Raw genomic sequence first — 23,589 nt, 5'->3', positions numbered from 1 at the left:
GAGAGAGGATGTGTTTTTCTGCTGTTTTGCTGGCCTCACCGTTCAACTGTGCTCTCTACCTTTAAGAAAAACAACCTCCACCTCCTTTAAAAACTCCATATTCGCGCGGAGTTCCGGGCAGAGTTCCAGTCTGCACAAGTCATCGCTGAGAGAGGACGTGTTTTTCTGCTGTTTTGCTGGCCTCACCGTTCAACTGTGCTCTCTACCTTTAAGAAAAACAACCTCCACCTCCTTTAAAAACTCCATATCCGTGCTGAGCGGGCAGGGAGTTCCGGGCAGAGTTCCAGTCTGCACCAGTCCGCGGCAGGACGCAGGGAGTGGTGGCTATCCTCTGGTGCCGCGCTTAGCCTCTTCACGACTCTGAGGTAGGCTGTAAACTTGCACTGCAGCTTTTGGCAGGACTTTGCTAAGCCTTTTTGAACTTGTTGCACATTGTGAACCCTTGTGTACATTTGCCTGTTCGGTTCGTCTCTCCAGATCAAACGAGATTCACAGGTGTGAGGTGGTCCGCTCTTTCAAAACGCCCTTTCCCCTTCCCCCCTCCTTTTCCCTTTCCCTTTCCCTTTCCCCGCTCAACTGTCCCTTCTCTGTGCCGGTCACCAAATGGAGGAAGATTCGGAGCTACACCTGTTAAGAAGTCACGCAAAAAAAAAACACTCTTGCTTGCACAGCCAAGCTTACCGCTGACTCTAAGCATGTGCTCGCCTACGGCCATAATGTCAACTCCATTGAGCACCCTAGCGGCTGCGCTTGACAATGCCTCCCCCAGGGGCTCGCCACTTCTCCCGCAGCAAACCGGCTCCAATGGAAACATCGCGTCTATCTTTCTGCTACCACTTCCCGGACCTGCTTCAAGGAATCTAAGGTCCTCACCGGCTGCCAGCGCCACTAAGGAGCCACTTCCATCGCTACCAACGTTCTGTTCCAGAGACCATCCCGACGCGTCAAAGGAAGCCCCCGGAGGTGGTGTGGGAACCTGCGCAGACCCGTTAGCCAACGCCAACCGCCCTGTTACCGCCTCGGTGAGTGGCCCGCCCTGTGCGGGGATCGGAGGATCCCTGTCAGAGGGTCTGAGGGCGGTGGCGCAGGCAAGCGGTGACGTTCTGCTGCCCCACCAGCTTACACCATCCGGCTCTACACCTGGATTTGCAAATTCTCTGGAGACGCTTCCACAGGCACAGCCCCACCTGGAGGCTCTGCCCCAAAGTCTGCGTAAAATCCCTTTCAATGCCCGTGACTTGCAGAACGACATGCAAGAGACACCGGCCCAGCGGACTATCACGGCTATGATGCACTCCGCTCCCGTGGACCTACCCGGAAAATCTATTGAGTCACGGAAAAGTGCACCCCTGGCAACCCCTAGAGCGTCATCTGTACCGGCACCTACGGCAAGTGAGACCTCGCCACGGTCAACATTACACTCTCCCTTGGACGAAATACTGCCATCCCCTCGCTTACCCCCACCCCCGGATGTCTTTCGGGCTGCGGATCCCCTTCCCGCAAATTATGAGTGCACCTACAAATCTCATCTGAGAGACAGACTCTGACTCAGTCTCTGAACATTCCTCCACATCTCCTGATAACTTCAGTCAAAAATCAAATCTGCAAGTAAACCCGAAAAGACCATTATACAAAAAAAAAGGAAAGTCAAACCTAAGATATCCCTCTACTCAAGGTACCAACAGCAAAGGGTTTGCGTCCAATAAAAAACAACTAAACCAAGAGGATCCTAAGGGGAAAAACAGCAGACAGACTAAACAAACTGGGACAGTACTAGTACACAAAAAAAGAGGCCAGGGGAAAACTTCTTTCCCAACCCCGCTTCTGTCGAATGCCTTATTGAATTTTTTCAAGACGCAAGGTAAAAGGAAACAATCGAATGAGTCTGAACCGTCGGACGCAGAGATCCTGGAAGCGCTGGAACAAACCCCACCTGCTTTCAAATGCAGGAAAACTATAGTCGTTCCAGATCATCACTCACATTCAGGTGTGATAGACGTTATCCAAGCCCTTACCATCCGGGGATCCTCTACGGCGGCATCACCCTCTTCCCAACTGGATCTCCAATGTCCAGTCAACACTAATCCAAGACAACTAGTAGATTCGCAAGTGGGCATAGTGCAAGTGCCTTTTTCAAGGTGTGTGGCTACATCTCCGCACTTTCCATCCACTGAGACCCGGATAATTCACCACGGAGTGTCGGACATCCTGGATCTTTTGCAGCCAAAAGTATACCCGACCCAAAGAGGGATGAGCCCGCAACCATGGACCAAAGCCCACTTAAATACACCTAAAGCTGCCTCATCACCGCAAGGACCTAACGCCAGACGTAGGCACTCAGTCGCGAACCCCATATCCATAGAACCTAGGGTCACTCCCTCGATGAACGGAAGTTCCAATGACATCGCTTCACCAGTGCATAAAGAGTCACCTAACAACAGGAAAGGCATGACCACAATCATGTCAGCAATAACAATAGCAATGGCTCCTTTCTGCAAACTCTATGAATCCCTGGGCGACGCCTCAAGAGACAATACGGTAACTTTTGCCATCATCCAGTCCAAGCTAACCTTCTTGGAAGGATATATTTCAGCTATAGACTTTAAATATGACATCCCACATAAAGAAAGGGACTTGCCGGATCCAACCACGAGTATACCTTCACCATGTACATGTTCCAAAGTCAGGTCTCCTGACCATGTGGTCCACAAATCGACACAGACTTCTATGACCAACCACAACGACGAAATTGCTCCACTATTTTGCAACAAATCTACCTCAGTAACTCTGACAACCACGTCCAAAGTGATCGCTGCTCCTGCCCTGGCAAATAGCATCGGACAGACCCAACCGCCGACTCAAGGGAAAAAGTCACTAAAATTAGCCAGGAAAGACCGTATGGAGCTTCTGACTGCTCACTTTCCACGTCAGGAACCTGACCTCAGTGAATCGGGCTCCCAGATGCATCAAGGTGCCGCCATTCCAGCTGCAGGGAGCAATTTGGCGGCCTCCGTAACTTACTTAACTCAGTCACCTAAATCAATGGCTGACTTCATGGATTCAAGCCTCTTATCTACCATTTCTCTTCATCATGATCAAGATCTACCTCTAAAGACAGAAAGCCCAGGGAAGTGCAGAAGATCTCCAACCCTTCTACCAGGCCAGCATCTATTCCCCATCAATCGACTGGATCGACACCTCAAAGGCCTCGGTTGGAGGAATTCTCAACAGCTCCCTTAAGGCAATCACCTGAGCCAACGCGCAGGCACCCTGGGAGATCTCGCTCGAACGGATCTTCGCCTTCTCGGCACATCAGTCTTCACAAGCGTCCAGAAAACCGAGAGGCGGAGTTGATTGGGGCAAAGCAGATCCATCTTTTCAAAATTGAGCAAATTTCCAGCAAAGATAGATATATGATCCTGAACCGAAGATCAGTTTTGAAAATAACATCTTCCATAACTGGCTTAAAGAAACTGAAATCTGATGACTTCAAGTGGATTGAGCCCTGCCACACCGTTAATAAGGCTAAAGCCTATTTGTACATCTACGCTACTGCAATTCAGGAGCTGTCCCGACAAGCAGGTGATGACCTAAAATCAGTAGGGTTTCTTCTATCTGAAATAAAAACCCCAGCATATAAAAACCACTCGCGGGAAGATCAGGCCGCTACCAGAAGACACAAGGCCCACAGCCCTGCACATCAACATTTGGCTCGAAGAGAAGAACTAAAGGCCCACTTCATTGATCCAATAGAAAAGAACAAAGATCGCAGTGGCCCAAACCAGTATCCAGCACGAACCGCGGCCTGCAAGCCTGACGCAGGTCGGCAGACAGACAAACACGCCCGTACCTATGCGGCATATGTATCAGATGCCTCTTCCGTTCGAGGCTGCCATGAGAGAACTAGGTACAGCCCGGTCAAACCTTTCACGGACCAACATCATACATATGCAAGAAGACAATCTCTGAGAGACCACTCTCCTCGCACAAGATCAGATATCCACAGAAAATCTTGGCAGGGTTCACCTACTGCAAGACCTCTAGATGTACCGGAGGTTCCGAAAAAAGCTTCTCTCTCAGGCGGTCCATGGATCTGGATAAAAGGAGCCCTCAGTTCAAACCGACCCAGTTAGCAACCATCAATTGAAGCCAACGAATTGTGTGTTGAAAAGACTCTGACATTGGCCTCATGGAACACTAGGGGACACGCCCATCTAGCGGAATACAACAGTGTTGATCTGGGTCGGTTTGACATTTTCTGCCTTCAAGAGACTTGGCTCCAGGAGAAACCATCTATGGACGGTTTTGAAATCGTGATCTCCCCTGCTATTAAAGGCTTGCTACGCCGTCCGTCTGCTGGCCTCCTCATCGCTGTACGGTCCGGGCAGAACCTGAGAATCATCAAGACAACAACAAGGTCCTACGGGGTGTTGGCTGTTCTCATTGACTGGAACTATTCTGCTGATAATCTGAGCCCACAAACTAAGCCGCGTGCGACGCCCCCTCTTGCGCTAATAACTACATACTGGAATCCGCAAAGAACAACGACATCAGACTTCTGCCAAATCATGGCTGAAACCATCGACGGCATTCTGATCGAATGGAATACCCCGTTCGTAATAATCTGCGGAGACCTCAATGCTAACTGCGCACATCCCAAGCACTAATCTCCACTCGGTGCAGTCCGAATGCAATCCAAACACAGAGGTCAAGCGTGGATGAACTTAATGTCAACAAGGAGGCTACACAACGTTGCATGGATCTTGGGTGGCCCCCAACATATTCCGACCTGGGAAAGAGGTCAGTCGGCCGCCACCCTTGTCTATATCTTCATCTCGCACGCACTGAGCTCAGAAATTCAAAACTACCAGGTGGTGAAAACTGTGGCAAGTGACCACAATATGCTTACCTTAGAATGGTCATCTACTGCCCAGGTGTTCAATCGCTACTCTCCCCTGATCGAGACCAATCCCCAACAAACCCGGCTTCGTTTCACAGCGGCCAGTGAGAGATCACTGACGCAGCAGTACGCAGTAGTAGCGGAGACTTTGCCCACTTCTGACACGGCACTGAGACCGAACTACCTCCCCATGTTGATCAAACATAAGAAACAGCTGACGACTCGAAAGGCCACCCTGCCCATTTTCGCCCATAACTATGACAATTTAATCGCAGGAAAAAAAAGGCGCTAAGAAAACAAAAACGCAGCGCAAAGATTGAAAATACACAAGCAGCTTGGGATTCATGGGACAAAAATCACAAAATTTACAAATCAAGGATCAGGTCACGCAGGGCGGACCTGTACCAAAAAGATGCGGAAATAATGCTGAGAGCCCTCACATCCAAAAAACCAGTTGACTTTCGGAGCCTGATAAACAACTCCCAAGGCAACACAGACATCAACATGATTAATTCAGTGTCGGAAGCAGTCTGGGTCGAATTCTTCACTGTTCTCTTCACCAGCCCAAGATCCTCCTCGAATTTCCAGGTGGAAATGACGCAAGCACCCTGGGCCGACCTCTCTGACAAAACAAACATAACTGCAGCCATTCACAAGCTAAAATCTTCCAGAACCCCGGCCCTGACGGCCTCTCCAACATTGACTTAAAAAAACACATCAATGAATGGGCAATCTTTGTCAGCCTCTTGTTCGAACATTGTAAAGCTAGCAGACAGATCCCTCTATCCTGGTCCAAAGCTATAGTGATTCCAATCTTCAAAAGAGGAAGTCGAGATGACCCTGGCAATTATCGCCAAATAGCTCTGCTAGATATAATGGGAAAACTGTTTGCTTCTATCCTACTGGATCGCTTTCGACGCTGGGCGGTATCGGCCCCCTGCAGTAATCCTTTCCAGTTGGGCTTCAAGAAGAACGGGAGCACCACGGTGAACATCTTTATACTTAATATCGTAAAGGCAAAAATAAAACGGGGGGCCCCGACAGTGTAAGCAGCATTTATTGACCTCTCGCAGGCATTCAACAAAGTTGACAGACTGCTTCTGTCCAGATGCTACCCTTAACCCCATAATTGCGCTACATACCAACACCACGCTTAGTGTCCGCCTTAATAAACAAGGGACTCTGTCCAAGGAAATCCAAGCTAATAGAGGAGTTAAGCAAGGCTGCCCTTTGGCCCCTGCTCTCTTTGTTGCTTTTCTGGGGGACTTTAAAGACTCTGAAGCCACTGTTCGCTGCTTCCCCCAGAAGCTCGGCAACACTCAGCTGTCCCGCATTCTCTACGCTGATGATATGATCCTCCGTGATCAGACGCCCATCGGCTTACAACGCCAGCTGGATAACCTAGCTAACTATATGGACATTAACAATCTGGCCATAAACAAGACCAAAACCAAAATCATGATTTTTTCAAAAACTCTGCAATCCAAGAAAAATACCAGCTCCTGGTCCGTGAACAAAACCAAAATTGAAGTGGTTTCGCACTTCAAATATCTTGGAGTGATCATCGACGGGACCCTACAAGATTCTAAAATGCAACATCATCTGTGGGCCAAAGCCAAAAACTTAACATCCCAATTGAGAATGGTAGATCGCAAGTTTGGAAAATTCTTGTTGATTCTGGTTATTAATTTCTATAAGGGCAAAATGGTTCCTGCTCTAACCTATGGCATGGACGCAACGCTCACCATGCCCAACTCCTTCTGGCAGAAATTGGAGGGTTACATATGGAAAACAGCCCTCGGCCTTCCATTCCCATCTCGGCTGTTAGAAGAGAGCTGGGGCTTCTTTCACTGAGCGCCACCGTCAGTGTGTCTTCACTGGCCCTATTTAGAAAGATTCTCATACAAGACGGCCTTCCTATCTTTAACATCATTGCGCAGGAGATGGCCTCCACGAAGTGCAAGGCACTCCTGACCTGGGTACAACATCAAAAAAAACAAACTGCAAGATCTAGCATGCAATCACCCCTCATTTGTGCGACCCCCACCATGACATTTTCCCTATTACTCAGGCCCGGTGGGAATTTGATCTATTTTTAACTCCCCTGACTTTCCGTGTGCCCAGTAGACGGTGCTGTCATTGTAGACTTGAAATTTTGAAAACAAGGATCTGCTCACCTGTACAGCTCATTAAATTCTCCTTGTAAAAATATGTTTTCTTTCTTTGATTATGTACAAGTAAATAAAAATAAATAACAGTTTCTGTCATGATGCCTACTCCCGGGAAGCCAGTTCAGGCCCAGCGTCCCCGAAAACAGACATCATGTCCCCAGGGAGGGACCCAGCAACACCTTATAGGGGCTCTTTTGACATTGTCCTGGCGCCTTTGGCGCCAGGCTCATAGAAGGCATCAGTCCTGGCACCATAGGCGCCAGGCTCATTATGGGAGTGATTGGATGGACTTACCTGATGCAGACCATGCTGCCGGATCCAGACCTCCTTGAGGTCTGAAAGGGACTATTTTACCAGAGTCCCCTTGAACAGCAAGTATAACGGGGTCAACTGAAGGGACGAAGCAGTGGGAGGGAGGGGGGCTCAAAGACACGAGCACTGTACTGATTGCCTAGCCGAGGAGGGTAGGCTGGTGGTCCGGCCAAATGCCAGCAATGATGGAACTAACTAGCTGGACGCCGGGTTGGGGGTTGGGGGAGTACGAACTAGTTGGGGTTTCTTTGTTGGGGAAAGGCTTTGGGGGGCGGTTGGGGGAACGTTCCAAAAGTGTCCACAAGGTGAAACAAGGGGAGCAAGAAGGGAGTAATGATGCGATGACATTGGCTAATGGAGAGGAAAACATAGATCATGGCTGATGCCCATCCGGCCCTGGGTGTGGGTACCCTTAATGTGCGGGGGCTGAACACCCCCACAAAGAGGTCCCTGGTTCATAGGGAGTTTAGGAAGGTGAAACTGGACCTGCTCTTTTTGCAGGAGACACACTGGGCAAAGGGGAAAGAGCCTACAATGCGAGGGGGAGGAATTGGGGAGGTATTTCACGCCTCCCATAAGGCTAAAAAAAGAGGGGTGGCCATATTGGTGGCAAGGGACATGGACTTCGAGAAGAAGGCCATCGAGAGGGACCCCGAGGGTCGGTACCTGATGGTGCGGGATTCCCTGCAGGGCTCCCCCTTGACTCTAGCAGTAGTGTATAGTCCTAATGAAGGTCGGGCCCAATTCTGGGAGGAGGTAGGGGACAAGCTGAGGTTGTTCGCGCAGGGCCCACTGGTGGTTGGGGGAGATTTTAACATGGTCCTAGACCCAACTATAGACAGAAGACGGGTTGGCCCCCAGCACCTCAGATCCGCCGATGAAGCCATGGCGCAGAACTTTCAGAGGGTTAATGGGGACTTGGGACTGTCGGATACGATCCCAACTCCCAGATTGGGGACCCCCTCCTTTACCTACTACTCAGCCATTCATAACTCGTTTTCAAGAATAGACCACATTTTGGTGGACGAGGTCCTCACTCCATATGTAGCGGGCTATAGGATAGACCCTGTCCCCTGGTCGGACCATGACATGGTCCAAGTCACCTTAACGATGGGTTGGTGTGAAGAACGTAGAGGGCGCTGGAAATGCAATGATGTCCTATTAAGAGATGAGGTACTCGCCCAGGAGATCCTGGACTCCATAGTGGAGTTCTTTGAGTTTAATGATAACGGAGAGGTGGCCATGCACACACTCTTAGACGCCTTTAAGGCAACCCTACGAGGAGTCCTCATAAAAATAGGCTCCATGAAGAAGAGGGAGAGGGAGGCCCAGGAGAAAGCCCTGCGGGGTAAAATAGCCTGTCTCCAGCCGGGGGGATCCCCGGACCAGGCTTTAGAGCATGACCGTGTGGCGGCACTGGAGGACTACAGGCTCCAACTGAAAGGGCTGCTCCTACACAAAACTGAGAGAAGCCTCCTAATGGTAAAACAAAAATACTATGAGAAGGGGGACAAAGCGGATAAGATCCTAGCCTGGAAGCTAAGGGAGGTTCAGAGAAGCAGAAGGGTGAAGGAGGTGAGGGATACCCAGGGGCATCTCGGCCGTGACTCCTCCCATATTGGAGAGGCCTTCCGCCAATACTACAAAACCTTCTACTCCTCGGAGTATGACGGGGATGATACCCAGATAGAGGATTTCTTGAACTCCATACAGATCCCATCCCTTTCGTGGGAGATGGCAGAGGGGTTGGAGGGCCCGGTGACTGAGGATGAGATTGACAAGGTGATAGGTGGGATGAAGGTGGGAACCTCCCCCGGGGACGACGGCTTCTCCGTCTACTTCTATAAAAGATTCCGCTCCACCCAGGCCCCGTTCTTGGCAAGAGTCTTCAACGCTGTACTGGAGGATGGCATCCTCCCCGAGTCCATGATGGGGGCCATAATAGCAGTTCTGCCCAAGGAAGGGAGGGACCCCGTGGAATGCTCCTCTTATCGTCCCATATCCTGTTAAATATTGACGTCAAGATCCTGGCCAAGGTGGTGGGGAGGCGGATGGAGGGAATTATGCCGAAGCTAATCCATGGCGACCAAGTGGGCTTCATTACGGGAAGGCAAGGGTTGGACAATATACGCAAAGCAATAGACCTGCTCCACTTTGCCCAAACGTCGGGGCTAAATGCATGTGTCCTCTCCCTAGACTCGGAGAAGGCCTTCGACAGGGTCGAGTGGCAATACATGGGTCTCCTCCTCCAGAGGATGGGCTTCAGGCCTCACATCGTGAGCTGGGTGACTGTCCTCTACAGGGCCCCCAAGGCAAGGGTTCAGGTGAACGAGAGGCTGTCCGAACCTTTCCCCCTCTCCCGAGGGACAAGGCAGGGCTGCCCTCTCTCCCCCCTGATATATGTCCTCATGATGGAGGCATTGGCAATAACGATTAGAGCTCACCCGGACATCGGGGGGATCAGAAGGGGCGATGTTGAATTCAAACTTTCCCGGTTTGCGGATGACATCTTGACCTATCTGGTGGACCCTGTAGCATCACTTCCCCCCTTCCTGGCGCTGGTGGCCTCGTTCGGTCGCTTCTCAGGTCTGAAGATCAATCTGTCTTGCTCCCTATGAGGACAATAGACGGAATTAAAGTGGAGAAGGCCGCTGTACGGTACCTGGGGGTACGCCTCACCAGAGATATATCGAAATTGAGCGCTGCTAACTATGACCCCACGATGGCAGATATCAAATCAGATTTGAGGAGATGGGACAAGATGATCCTGTCGTGGTATGGCCGAATGACTGCTGTAAAAATGAATATACTACCACGGCTTCTCTACCTTTTCACAGCACTCCCAACCAACGTCACAGCTCAGACTTTAGAGAGCTACAAAAGGGGGTTTGAGACTTTATGTGGCAGGGGAAAACCCTGAGAATAGGAAGGACCACCTTGACTCTGCCTAGGGAGGAGGGGGGATTTGGGCTCCCAGACTTTCACCTCTACTTTTGTGCCGCCCAACTGCGCGTCCTATTGGAGCATATGAAAGAGGGAATGGGGACGTATTGGTCATACTTGGAAGATATGGATGCCCATCCCCTGAAGGTCCGAGACCTCTTGTGGGCCCCTCGCAGGTCGATTCCGCAACACTTAAGGTCCCACCCGACCCTGGGAGTCCTCTGGGACATCTGGAGAGAGGGCCCCCGGACTGCTCACCTCACCACCTGGCCGTCCCCGATGACCTCTCTCTGGGGCCACCCCCTCAGATTGGGAGGCAGAGGGTTCCGGCACTCTCAGGAATGGTCGGACAAGGGAATGGAAAGGGGCGGGGCAGTTGTTCAGAGAAGGGGAATTCCTAACCTACGAGGACCTGAGGGACGCTCTCGGAAGCGACTCTCTATCCATCTCCGAAAACCTCTGCCTGAAGGGCATCCTTTGCAACCCGACATGGGGCCCAAACCTGAGGAGACAGCTGACCCCCTTCGAGAAACTCCTCGACCTGGCGACCTCAAGAAAGGGGGCGGTGTCCAGCATGTACAAAATCTTAAACACCTACGACCCTCAAGGCAGAAGGAACTTTCATATGTTTTAGAAAACCTAGCAGGGGAAGAGTTCTGCGAGGTCTCCTAGGCCAGAATCTTCAAGATAGCATTTCACGGAAATTTGTTTACCTCGGACATGGAGCATAACTTTAAGGTGTTACAGGGGTGGCACAGGGACCCCGCGAAGTTGTCGAGGATGTTCACGGGGGTCTCGCCTAGGTCCCCGAGAGGTAGCGGACAGACTGGCACCAGAGGCAACATGTGGTGGCTCTGCCCGAAAGTTCAGGACTACTGGGGTTCAGTGCGGGATTGGATGGCGGAAGTAATAGAAGAACGTTTGCCACTAAATCCCTTAACAATGTTGCTGGGTCTCCCCCCTGAGGAAACAGAGCTATATCGATACCCTAGGATGTGGGAAACCATGCTGAGGGTGGGCAGAGTGGCCCTTGCCCAGAAGTGGAAAAGCCCCGAGCCCCGCTCCAAAGAGGACTGGCTGCTAAAAGTGAAAAATATGTTCTTGATGGACAAACTGACTGCGATGGTGAACAAAGAAAGTAGCACTTTCCTCACAAACTGGTAGGGTGTGCAGCAGTCTTGGGGTTGGGACGGTCACTGATTTTGATGCCAGGCCTCTGGCCTGAACGAGCCGGGATTGACCCCGAAAGGTGAGATGATACGCCAGGGAACCCACGACCTGGGCAAAAGCGGCATCTAACCAACAGATGATAGGCCACAAATCGCATCATCTCTATGGTACAGACGAAAGACTGAACATTGAAATTCTCCCAAGGCAAATACAGGTTTCTGGAGGACACAGGGTAGGGGGCTCCTTTTTTTCTTCTTCTTTTTTTCTCTTGTTTCGTTTTGTTGGTCTCTTGACTGTGTTTGTTGTATCTAAAAATGCCAATAAAAACTAGTTTAAAAAAAAATACATGAGAGAGTGAGAAAAGGGTCTCACTCCAGGATAAAAATGTAAAAGTCCTAAAGTCCAGCAAAAGAGCTGGGGGGGGGTCTCTAAGGTTGAAGGTAATTGGCACAGAAACGAGCATTTTCCCTAACAACTTTATCCATAATTATACTCCCACAAGTTCAAAACCAACAGGGCGAGAGTACTTCTCTAGGACGTGGGACCCCGTGCACCTCAGTAGGTCTACCTGCCCCTACGAAGAGGGGGGGAAGCGCATGAATGGGGCGGGGGGTGATGAGACCAGTACCCTCCCCTGAGGGGAGGGGGTTGCAATAAATGTGTATGCAGAAAATGGAGCATATAGGTGTTCTCTCATTGGTGCCCCTGGGGGACCCCCAGAGTGGAGCAACATTCAGGAGAGTGCTGATATTTATCATCGAGAATTGAGGACAGTGGCAAGGAAGCTGCAGGAAGACCCATGATGGGTGGGGGTTCCTCTCAGCCAGTCCTGGAATTGTAGCCAGCAGCCCTGTGCATCTTGGGATTTGTAGGCCCACACTTATAATGGAGATGGGGTGTGGTGGCTAGAAAGGCGGGGCGTTTCCTGGAACCCCAGCGAGCCATGTGGGTTGGAGAAACACGAAAAACCGATTCTTAAGCAAACGAAAGCAATAAATGCGTGAGTCTTTTCAGCGTCATTCTATTTTCATTATTTGTTTATTTATTTATTGAAAAGATCTTGGTTAATAGCAAATTGCCTGCATCTGTGGTGCTGCGTTTGCCTCAGGGGCATCGCATATTCGCATTTCATGTTTCAGAAAGGTTTCTGTAGATTCGTCCTTGTGCTGGTGACGATTCCCTCAATCGATGGCTGTCCACCCTCCAATCCAGCTGAGTCAGAGAGCGAAGGAAGAGCGGGCAACTTCCAGGAAAAGAGTCGCTCTGCGTGCAGGTGAATGAGTAACCGCGGAGCGTGACATGCGCCCTGTGAGTCAGCAGCATCAGCAGCAGAGTGAGGGGTGCTGACCCTGCAAGCATCTCCCAGATGCAGCTGCGCACCCGCCAGGCCTTCAGCGCCGGGAACCAGGCAGGCGGGCGTCAAGGCGCACAGGCGGGACTCCGAGAGGCGGCAGCACGCGAGGTCCTGGGTCTCTGTGAAAGGCAGGTAGGTGAGCTTCCTGCTGCTCGCGGTGCGCTTTTGACGCAGTTCCGACGGTGCATCAAGGCACTAACAAGACTCTTGTGGTGGGGGGGGGGGGTGCAGTGTATCCAGGCACAGCAATGCTGTCCTTAAACGGTGGTGTGGTGTCACACTTCTTTTCTACCGCTCCTAGAGGACTGGATCACTTTTATGCGCTTTCCTGTGAATTATAATAATGTTCCTATAATCTTGGTCTAAACCCCCCAAACTTGAGGAGCCCTCGCTTCTCTTGTGACCTGCTGCTGCTCCCGCTCCCGGATCGGCCTCATAAGTTCTTTCATGTGATTTTTGCACATTAATCTGTGGATTCGAAAAACAGGCAAAGTCGCTTAGAACAGAATTCTGCTATAACCTTCGCCTCTGCAGACATTTAGAACTACAACTACCACCGTCCCTCAAACACAGCGTAGACAATGAGGGATCATGGGAGTGGTAGTCCGACACATCTTGAGACGCCTGACTGATAACTAAGTCACGATCGTTTATGTCATGGTGCTGTGCGACAAATTCTGAAATGGAGCCTCAAGGCACTTTACCTTAGGGAAAACAACAACATATTGAAAGCCAGCCACAAAGACTGCATCAGTGAGTGAGTCCAATCTGTCCTTTTCCCATTGCGATGGCACTCGAGCCATAGAGAGATCTAAACAGGGTGGGGCTGGGGCACCAAGGAAAAAGGGGCCACATTCACAAATTCATCACTGTCCAGACCAGCCCTTTGGAGTCCTACCCAAGGTGGTGCTTCTGCTGAAATATGTTGCAAATGATGCAGTAACTAATGAAAGAGTGGTTCATTCTGGCCCAAAAGAACTGTCCGATTCTAGAGTCATGGGCTGGCACTTCGGGTATTGGCCCATGGGCAGCCCGAGCCTGTATATAGGCGATGGATATGGGCAGGCATTGGCCTCTGGGTATGGGGGGAAGGAGAGATCTAGGCGAGGGACATGGCAATGGCCGGAGAGAAGGGGGGCTGCGAATATCTGGGTACTGGCAGACACAGGCCTCCCCCCCCCTCTTTGCTCCTCTGTCCGATCTCAGTGTGCGCGGGCGTCTCAGCACCGACAGATTCACAACTCTCTCCCACCAGCAGGGTCGGCTGGCACGTACCCAGGGATCGAGTCGAGGGTACACGCGGGTGCGGAGTGTGAGGGGGCCGCGTCCACCCACTTTATTCAGTCCTCCCCGCTAAGATGAGAAACTCTGAATGTCCTCACTCGGTCCTGGGGATCAAACCGCAGTCGTCAGGTCTGCAGGCCGGACATTCACCACTGCACTATAAAACCTGATAACAAATAACAAACCACTAAAGGTGACATGTCCCATTCCGGCACTGCAAGCCCCCGGGAAAACATTTGTGTTGGTTCTTGGAGTTTAAAACATGCACACTTTTTAACGTTTTCAAAAACGCTATTAGAAGAAAATATCTTCTCTTGGTTTTGAGTGTGTGTTGAGTTTATGAAAGGAAAATGCCATTCGTCCTGTGCAATTGGGGTGGTTATGCGAAACCAATTTAATGAAATGTGCATATTTCACCTGGCGACGTCACCTTCCATTGTGTTTGTTGATGAGTCCCCCCATTTTAATGTTTAGGACTTGACCCCTGTAGCGGACAGACAGTCGGATATGAGCGAGGAGGAGGAGGAGGCGACTGAGGGTAGCCTGAAAGATAGTTGTGTGTCACACGCGTAGCACTGGAAGTTAGAGGTGAAAGGGGCAATCACACGTGCCAAGGCAGCCATATCGACATTGAAGAACCAGGGGGATAAGTTAGATCCCTGTGGAACACCACAGGTTGAGAGAGCGATAGTTGAGAGAAAGGCTCCGAGTTCCACCTGGGATGGGCGTCGGAGAGAAAGGAGGTTAACCACACCAGAGCCTGAACTGTGATTCCCAGGGTGTCACAGAGCCGTGCAATCAGGATGTTGTGGTTAACTGCGTCAAAGGCAGAGGAGAGGTCAAGGAAAATGAGGACAGAGGGAGTGTTAGTGTCAAGTTTGAGAGCAGTTCTTCACAGGTGTTCAGAAGAGCAGTTTCTGTGCCTCTGGATACTCTAAAACAGACTGATGGTCACGGAAGCACCCAAAAGATTCAGTGTGGAGGGTCAGCTGAGAGATAGCCAACTTCTCCAGGAGTTTGCCCAGGAAAGGAGTGATAGAGATCGGCGGTAGTTTGCCAGAATGGAGGGGTCGACAGGGGGTTTCTTGAGCAGAGGGTGCACAAGGGAGTGCTTAAGAGCTGTTGGGAAAACTCCAGTGGAAAAGGAGAGATTGCAGAGATCAGCCAAGGTTCGGGCGAGGGAGTCAATGTTGTCCTTAATGGTTTTGGAGGGGCAGAGGTCCACCTATTTGGATGAGGCCTTCATGGACCGGACTTGTCTGGCGACCTCAGTGGGTGAGACGGGTGAGAGGGAAGAGAGGGGAAGTGGTGGGGGGGCCAAGAGGCTCCAGTGTAGGTGTATGTTGTGGTGTGGAAAGGAGGGAGGAAAGGATATCTTCAGTTTTTGTGATGAAGTGTGCAGCCAGGGCCGAGCAAAGGTCCTGGGTGGGTGTGACAGAAGAAGAGGCTGCCTCAGAATTGGTCAGTTCCTTACAGACTGAAAAGGTTGGCGGTGTTGCTTGATACCACAGAGATTTCAGCATGTGTGTTCTGCAAGTAAGTAAGCACGTTTAACGTGGGTTTGCGCACTGGTAGAACTACTTACTTGGTTGGCAGTGTAGTCGGCACGGCACCTCGGTCCAGGAGTCCTCCTCACCTGTCCTGACTCCTGCGTTGTGGTCGTCGCACTGCACTGCAGCATTCATACCATTGAGTTGACGATCGGATCGGTCAAGGGGGCACTTGTGGTGCTTGGTGGCGTGCTAATGCACATTGCACAGGTGCCAGCGCTGCCACCACAGCCCATTCACCCATCGTGACCCTGACCCAGCCCCAAGTCCCAACCTTCACTGCGCCACCTGGTCTGCTGCTGCAGCCAGCCTTACTGCAGACAGTAACTAACAACAGGACCGGTGCTATCACCAGGCAAGGCAGTAGCGTGGGGGGTGTTAAAAAAAGCATTTTGCAGCTCTAACATTTCCAACATATAGGTAAGCGCCTAACCTTCCCTAGTGATAGCACCAGGGCCTTTAATAGCAGTCTGTGACAAATGAAGTGTATGCTCGTTTCTTGGAAAGTAAGACGTTATTAAGCATAAGTGGGGTGTACTTTTTTTACTGACTCCTTCATTTTTTGAATAAGGGGTGTTTCAAATGAATTTTGAAAACCAGGAAAGTGGGAGTTTTTAAAACATGTAGACAACCATGGCTACAACATTTAGACGCAAATGCTTCCATCAGTCCCAAACATCACTTGGGTGCAGGGTGAGCCTGGGTAACTGCTTTTTAACATTGTACACTACTTTACCAGAATTTCTGGTAAACTACAATGTTAAAAGCAGTTAACACTCTTCCCCCCCCCCAGTCTAAAACCACACTTGATTGCATTATACTTCAGCGAGGATTGCATTATACTTCAGCAGAACATCTGATGTGTCCACTGAAAGGTTTAAGATTAAGCTACATCCCTAACTCTATCTGGTTTACACAGGTAACATCTTAGCAAATGTCACTTGTGGCTGGCCAATCTACAGCAGCACTATTGTAAGTTTGAATTGTTGATGTTTTACTGAACTATGGCACCACACACGTCTTGCTTGGTAGTTTTTAATCGGGAAACGTCTTTACTTCTCGCTTCCCTTGAATTGGGAACTTTTTTTTGGTGGTGGTGGTGGTACTCCACCTTGCAGCTGTACCTTCTGTTTAGCAAGCATTTCATTCTCCCATCCTAGTTGTGTTGCTCTGCCTTTTGAGGGAGGGCTACTACAACCTGGACGATTATAGAACTGTGGAGTAGGGGCAGTGATGTCTTACTGGAATGCAACTCGATGGCTTAAATCTCCTTCTTACTTGACTTTAGTATATGCAGTGCATGATAGCCAATGTTTCCACTGTTCCGCGCTGCGCGCACCCCCCCGCGCGCTGTTGCACCAGGTGGGCGACTACATGCAAATTTGCATTACTAGACCACTATGCTGCTTCTAGACCACTATGCTGCTTCATTACTAGACCGCCCAGCTGCTTCATTACTGGACTGCTATGCTGCTTCATTACTAGACCACTATGCTGCTACATTACTGGACCGCTATGCTGCTACATTACTGGACCACTATGCTGCTTCATTACTAGACCACCAGAAAGCTCTGCTGCTTCATTCCTAGACCGCTCTGCTGCTTCATTCCTAGACCGCTCTGCTGCTTCATTCCTAGACCACTCTGCTGCTTCATTCCTAGACCGCTCTGCTGCTTCATTCCTAGACCGCTCTGCTGCTTCATTCCTAGACCGCAATGCTGCTTCATCACTGGGCCGCTATGCTGCTTCATTACTAGACCACCAGACAGGTCTGCTGCTTCATGACTAGACCGCTCTGCTGCTTCATGACTAGACCGCTCTGCTGCTTCATGACTAGACCGCCCTGCTGCTTCATGACTAGACCGCCCTGCTGCTTCATGACTAGGCTGCTATGCTGCTTCATTAGTGGACCGCTCTGCTGCTTCATTACTGGACCGCTATGCTGCTACATTACTAGACCGCTTTGCTGCTACATTACTAGACGGCTTTGCTCACTTTGCTTCATTAGTGGACTGCTATGCTGCTTCATTACTAGACCGCTATGCTGCTTCATTACTGGGCCACCCTGCTGCTTCATTATTAGACCGCTCTGCTGCTTCATGACTAGACCGCTCTGCTGCTTCATTACTAGACCGCTCTGCTGCTTTGATGAATTATTGCGCTTTAATGCTGCCTGTTGCACATTGTATCAGGTTTACATCCAAGATGTATAATAATCCCACGCATGCATTTAGACATGTATGTAGGCCTTGTTGTTTGATGCAGTTTCGTGCACATATAATTGATTTAGGTTGATGATTCTATATCTGGTGTATATTGTCATTTGTTGTCTATGTAGATTTGAATCTTTGATATATGTTGTCATTTTGTTCAAATAAAATGGATTGACTTTATGAGCGTAAATTTCCAGGATGTTGGCTAGCCTTTAGGCCTACATATTTTTCCATATATTTTCCGGTACAAATGGACTCCGTAAGGAAATAAAATATGTTAGGTTTCTGTTGCTATCTTGTGAGACCCCACCCCCCTGTATTATTTGATAAGATGACCCAAGGTGTTTGCGAGTTATGGGGTGCACCCATCCATTCGTGTTTAAGTTTTGGCAGTGTGGCCAGGTATTCCTCACTGGTTTGTGTGGAGATGATTTTATGGTGTGTTTGGGAAAGCCGACTTGGGTATTGGCTGTAAAAGTAAGTGGTTTACGGAGGCCCAACAAGGCCTATGAAAAAGGAGGGGACAACGCATAGCGTTTCTTGAATTTTCCTTGATACTGGTGGCGCTGTGCGTATGGTAGGACCTATGGATCTGGAGAGAGACGTTGTAGTGGACAGCAAGAGTGTCGTGGCTGTGGTGCACTGACCTTTGTGCTGTAGCTTTATGTCTGCTGCAAAGTATGGTGTTGCAGTGTTTGAAGTGGAATGTTGAGTTCATGGTCAAACACATTGCAGGTGTGGACCGTGGCAAACTTACCACTCTCTCTCATTCACAGTTGATGAGGTAACATGGGCTATCTCCAGATGCGGAAGAGCGTCCGACCCAACAGGAATTTCAACAGTGTGTCAAAGCCCAAGGCATTGACCGACTACTCAAGTCCACCAAATGCGAATTCCAAGTATGCTCATTATACAAACCCACTGGAAGAGGCAAGGAGTAAACCCCAAATGAATGGTTTGCACAGAAATTGGGTGCGTCTAGATATAATAGTGCAGTGGTCCAGGAAAAACACAAATCCTTGACGTGAAATGGTCAAGCCATACTCTAAAGTCCAAGTTCCCTAATCTACAACTGCTCATGATGAGGGCCCTCTTGCCCTGAATGGTTCAAGCAGATATTCACAGTTCCCTGAAAGCTCCAAGAGTCCAGGGCTCTCCCGATGAGGTCGCTGGAAGAAACTGTCCCTCCAGTGCTCCTTAGCCCGACATCATTTCACAGTTGACGTCTTTCCTATCTGTCCCAGGTGAATTTTCATGCTGCACTTGTATTTCTCTGAGCCTCCGGCAAACTGTGGTAGCAACTTTAACTCTGGTTTCTCCGGCTTGCCAGGATCAGGGTCTACACACAGCAAGTTACGGGCAAGGGCCCTCTTCTGCAAGCACAAACACCCTGGGATTCACCTTACCTTCTGTTTTTGTCCTCCATGTCCAGTTCTGACAAGTGTATGTCTGTATGGTACCAGTTGCCCCCTCGGAATCAAAAGTAGCTCCTGGCAGTTGTTGGTGCCAAGCGAACCAGAATCAACTAGGCTAGAAGAAGGATCAAAATATCTCTTGGTTCCCAGTTATTACAAGTCTAGATAAATGGCGATACAGGCCACTCGCCCAAGAAATGATGAGGGGAGTCTCCTTGACTTGGTGGTTTTCATTTGAACTGCCAAAATTCATACTTGTCTCTTCGAGGAGTTCCTTGTAGCAGCCTTTTATACAGACCACATCTTGCCATCTCTTTTCCGGAGGCAATTTGTCCTTTACTCAAACACCATTTGACTCTATATTTCGCTCATTATTATGGGAAAAGCTAAAGAAAAAAAACGGACTGCCCAGATTCTATTATGAACTTAATATGCCAATTCAACACCAACACTACCATTAGAATAAAGTTGGACCAGAAAGGCCTTTTGTCACAATCATTAACAACGAAGCAGGGTTTAAAACAAGGGTGCATATTAGCATCCACTCTGTTCAACTTCTACTTCAATGACATCAATAAACACTGTATCTCTTTATCTCGGCTAACACTTACCCCCGCCCCCAAAATGGGACAGCATCCGATAGCATGGCTTCTCTATGCCGATGACTTGGTGCTCGCAGGCCAGACACCTATTGGCCTACAAAGACAACTTCAAGCACTACAATAATATGCAAGCCAACACAAACTGGAGATAAATGCTTTTCAAACTAACATCATAAAGATGCAGAATAAGAGAGGAACCTCTACCTGCTCAGAATGTACATGGTCTAGAGGAGTGGCCCCATTAACAACCACCCAAGAATATAAATACCTGGGAGTTAACATAAATAATAATGAAGTTGATACACCCTATAAACTGGAAATAAAGCACACAATGCAGTCATTGTGCTCATAAGGAAAGATCATCAATGCTAAATATGGCAAATTCTCCTATACACCACTATTAATGTATTATATAAAAAAAGTTGTACCAACTGTGATCTATGGAGCAGAGTCTAAAACTGCCACAACATCAACCCGACTGGGACTAAATAGAAGGCTCATATTGGAAGTCATTGCTCCCTGTACCCATTAGCTTTCCTATTGCCATCATGAGATATGAATTAGGACTAACATCACTGAAAGGAAAAGTATGGTGGAATACCTTGTCGCTGTTCCGAAAATGTCTCATGCCGGAAGAGCATGCAAATACGTCAATTCTAATCATCTCACAAAATTTGAGAAGTAATGCATGCAAATATTTTGAAACCCGGAAGGTCCTTTGTAAAACAATTATGGAAAATGCAGTCATAATAGCACCACCCTAGCATTGAATCCTGACAGAGCTAAAAGAAAGCCTTGGGAATATGATTGGATCACTATGATGTCTCAATGCAGATCATATAAAATATGCAACATCTCCAACTTCCCCTTGAAATGCCGAGGGCAAATACCAACATATTTGCAGAAATACCCAGATCCGAAATACCAAGCTCAAATAATGAGAACAAGATTCAATTTATGGCCAACTAGAGCGGTTCTTGCTCGGCAAAACAAGAAAGCTGACATAAATTCCAGGTGTAGATTCTGTGAAGCAGAAGGAAATATAGAATCAATCGAACACCTGTTGCAGTACAATGCAAGAGTCTTACAGAATTACGCAAAGAACACTATTGTAGACATTTTAAGGAATACCGCATTATGGACCGAACACAAACGTGGATGACGATAATTGCAGAACTTATATCGATGAACTTAGCCACAATAAGATTTTTAGAAAGTACGACTTTTTAAGCTGAATGAACATTTTAGATAACATAAAATTTAACATTGGCAGAAAACAATCCAGAAATATATTGTAACGTAGTTGTTTTAACACATAATACTTCTAAATTCATTTAGTTGTTGCTCGTAAAGACAAAGTGTGATATTTGCACAATAAGATGAGAACATGAATGCATCACTTGTGAATGGTTTTTGTACAAAACCAAAACACAATAAATAAATTAAAAAATATATCACACAATTGTACTCCTTCAACAACACATCTTTGTTGACTTCAGTTGTAACTAACTTGTGTCAAATTCCCCCATATTGACATCCTATATATGAGGGGTTGTTCAAGCTCGGTCTGTCAACTCTTCTTTCAATCTCTCTTGGTAATGCTAGTTCCAAATTTCTCCCAACCGACATATCATGTCAGGAGAATTGTACAACTCTTGTCTCTTTGTTTCTCTCGTAATCTCCTTTGGTTTAGGGCAATGCTGGTTCCAGGTTTGCTCCAATTGACCTCTCCTGTCAGTGGAATAGTACAATTTCTACCCCTGTTGTTCTTCTAGCAATGTCTTTTGGTTTAGGCAATGTTGGATCCAGGTTTCCCCCCAACTGACATTTTATGTCAGGAGAATTGTACCGTGTTCGCCTCCTCTTTTCAGTTCTACTTGATCAGTTTTCGGAAATGCCTTAAAAATGCTTTTAATCATGTTTGCACGTCCCACGCCCCCCTACGTTTCTAGGCTGACTCACCGGCTCACTGTGTGGCTGCTGTGATGTGCAGAGTCTCATTATGTATCTGTGTCGGATCTTCTGTCCTTCGCGGCCAGGATCCATGCAGCTCTACAGGAAAGCGTCTTCTCTTAAGGCCATGCTCCGCACTGTTCGTTTTCTCTCCCCCGGAGTCCCTCTTCTCTGGTCCCGAACGCTGCCAATCTGCTTCTGGCCGACATCTCCTGTTCTCCGGCTCTTTGTGGGATTTCCTCTGCCACCGGTCTCGCTTCCCATGCACTCTGCAGCCTTCCTTCTCTTTCTTTCTTCATTCCTTCTGCCAAAGGTGATCTGCGGATTTAAATGTGCCACATAGTAGAACGTAGAATGGGTTTATAACAACTAGACTGCACATTACTTTTAACGTCACATTTCCTCCATGTGAACTCCTTGCTCCTCTTTCTCATCACAGTACCTGAGGATTTCTGGGACTTGAAGTCCAAGGAAGTTTCAATTGTTTTTAAATCACATGGTTGAACAGTTGCATTTAAAATACAATCATCATAAACATCAGATTTTTCACATGTTCTAGGTTTGCCATGTACACATGAAGATTGAATAGGGTTTTGTTTAACCAAAGTGTCTGTTAGAGTTTTATCATTAGATGGTTCTGAATAATGACAGCAGGCTATTAAAAACTCAGAATTAAAGGATCGTCCTCACAATGAAGAAAAGTATATCATCTCTCCTGCTGGAGTCACCACTCTTCCCTGACAGCCATCTCCTCCCATGTGACCCACCCTCAGAATACCACCCCCAGGTTCAGGATCACAGCACACTCTTTACTTCCTGTGTCAAATTGAGCCCATACTGTCTTCCTCTATATTTTTACCGGGAGTCGATAATTATTTTTCTACCCTGCATAAAGCATGACATCAGATTTCCAACAGAGCTGGTGTTGGCATGTATATCCAGACCACCGCCCCACCTAGACGATTTAGATTGTGGAAAATATATTAGAATATGGAAATGAAGAGGGGGCGATGTAGGGGCGAGGGGGGGTGTATTATGGGTAAGGATAAGTGGCAGGAGTAGAAACCCATAAAGGGGAAGTTAATGAGCAATGTTGCAATTTACACATGTAGAATATAGTATGCTCATATACACAACAGAACACCATCACGGCCAGTCCCGCGTCTCACTCTGAAGCAAGTACAATCAATAGACCATGGTTTAGGGAGACGCTATACATCTCGATTACAGTCAGTGGTGCGGCAACCTCAAGAGAAGTCTAACTTCCCTCTCCCTACATGTTGGGCTTGCACAGACTTGAATGATAAATAAGAGGCCATTCAATTCTTCATCTTTTAACACAATTATTGAGAATCTTGACACTACAATAGGGTGGAGAGTGTTTGGGCGGTAAATAACAATAAGAAGATTCCTATCTATAACGGAAAATGGATCCCTCTCAACTAAGTATGAGGACCTAATTAAGACAACAGTAACTTCCGAACTATCTTCACTAGTACTACAAGAGTAGATGAGCGATCTCCAATTGGAACTAGCAGAGAAATGTGAACTGAATTTATGAACTGAAGAAATAAGAATTTTTGCTCCTGAAGAAGAGATGTTATTCTCGAAACGTGTCAAGCTCCTTTACGTTTATTATTACTTTTGTCAAAAATGTCTAGGAAGAATATTTGTGTTTATTGAACAAATGTGGCTTAACATTGATGTTTCATCAACATTTTT

The 23,589-nt window shown here is 48.3% G+C and overlaps 1 protein-coding gene across 1 annotated transcript in view; it reads left to right on the top strand.

Moving 5' to 3' along the window:
• The first annotated feature begins 12,622 nt into the window (after nucleotides 1-12,622).
• NRAS (NRAS proto-oncogene, GTPase) overlaps nucleotides 12,623-23,589 on the top strand; it is a 447,970-nt gene continuing 437,003 nt past the window's right edge. Inside the window, exon 1 of the mRNA XM_069633404.1 lies at nucleotides 12,623-12,982. The gene's annotated coding sequence lies outside the window, so the exon portion shown is untranslated. The remainder of the gene's footprint in view (nucleotides 12,983-23,589) is intronic.

This window comes from Ambystoma mexicanum, chromosome 13 (genome assembly GCF_040938575.1).
Source record: "Ambystoma mexicanum isolate Mex_15411 chromosome 13, UKY_AmexF1_1, whole genome shotgun sequence".
Lineage (NCBI taxonomy): Eukaryota > Metazoa > Chordata > Amphibia > Caudata > Ambystomatidae > Ambystoma > Ambystoma mexicanum.
The sequence above is the reverse complement of the archived record's forward strand: the minus strand, read 5'-3'. Positions and strand labels throughout refer to the sequence as shown.